Here is a 1,524-nt window from a genome sequence, read left to right as displayed (position 1 = left end):
TTGGATTAATCTTTCCTATTGGTTGATGTCACACGCTCTACCAATAGGAGAGCGCAAAACGCCATTAATCCAACCTAGGTTGATGCAAACCCGGTCGGGCCGAAAACGCTAATAGTTTAAAATATATAAAATAACTATGAAAGTAACTATTAAATTAGTTACTAGTTACTTAAAAGATGTAACTTATAGCGTATTCGATTTACTGACTCGACCCGACTCTGAGTCAACAGTATGTTCTTTTCAGCTGCATTTCTTACACAATTTAGCTCTTCTTTTGCAGCTAAACAGAACAGACTGTTGACTCGGGTCGAGTCAGTAAATCGAATACGCTATAAGTTAAGTTATAGTTACAGATGGAAAGAAAGTAACGAAATTAAGTTACAGTTACTGAAAAAAAGTAACTCTAACTGTAACTTCGTTACAAGTAACGAGTTACTTCCCATCCCTGAATTAATAATATATAGTGCGAAATGTATTGTCATATTATCGTTCCTGGTAGCTACACATACACATTAATTGTAATTGTACTTCCACAATCTGCTTAGTTCGAAACTAAGAAATTATTTTTATTTACATATTGCAAATTTACAAACGTGTGGACGTTTACAACTATTATAGTGGATCTCAAAATTATCCAGCATAATAGTTGTAATTTTAAACAATTTTTTACAATACGCTGAGACTAGAGAAGCCTTTAGGCCCGTCCGCTGTGATTGTTGGTCGTTGATTTAAAAAAAAATAACGAAAAGTTACTTTCTCAAGTAACGGTAACTGTAACGAGTTACTTTTAAAAATCGGTAACTAGTAATGGTAACTTGTTACTTTTGCTACTCGGTAACAAGTAACTGTAACTTGTTACTTTTAAAAAGTAACTTTCCATTCCCTGATTATATGAATACCAACATTTGTTGCTAAGAATAAGCAAAAGTGTAGAAAGCTTTATCACACACACACGCACACACAATATTTTTGAAAATACAGTATTTCGGAAACTACAAAATTACAAAAATTTGCTGCTTATTGAATATTTATAAGCACAGCTGGATAGCTGAATCTACTTAGAATATTTGACAGAGTGTTTTAAATATTTTATGAAATAATACTAGAAAAATAACAAAATTTTTTAATTAAATAATATAATAACAGAATGACTAAAAATTTAGCAAAATCTGTTTCTTACTAATAGCGTTTTCGGCCCGATCGGGTTTGCACCAACTTGGGTTGGATTAATCTTTCCTATTGGTTGACGTCATCCGCTCTACCAATAGGAGAACACAAAAGGCCATTAATCCAACCCAGGTTGGTGCAAACCTGGCCGGGCCGAAAACGCTATAAGATATTTTAAGTTGTATCTATATCAATTGTACACAAGCTAATCAGCGTTAGAAAAAAAAACTGCACAGAAGTCGCTATGATTGACAGTGTGCAAGTGAATCACTCTCTATTTTAATGGTAACTAAATTGGGGAGGGCTCCGATTGCACACATCGCATATTGCATACATGTATCGCTGATTGGCCAATTT

Source organism: Trachymyrmex cornetzi, unplaced genomic scaffold (genome assembly GCF_001594075.2).
Source record: "Trachymyrmex cornetzi isolate Tcor2-1 unplaced genomic scaffold, Tcor1.1 scaffold361, whole genome shotgun sequence".
Taxonomy (NCBI): Eukaryota; Metazoa; Arthropoda; class Insecta; order Hymenoptera; family Formicidae; genus Trachymyrmex; species Trachymyrmex cornetzi.
This window is presented reverse-complemented; position numbering follows the sequence as displayed.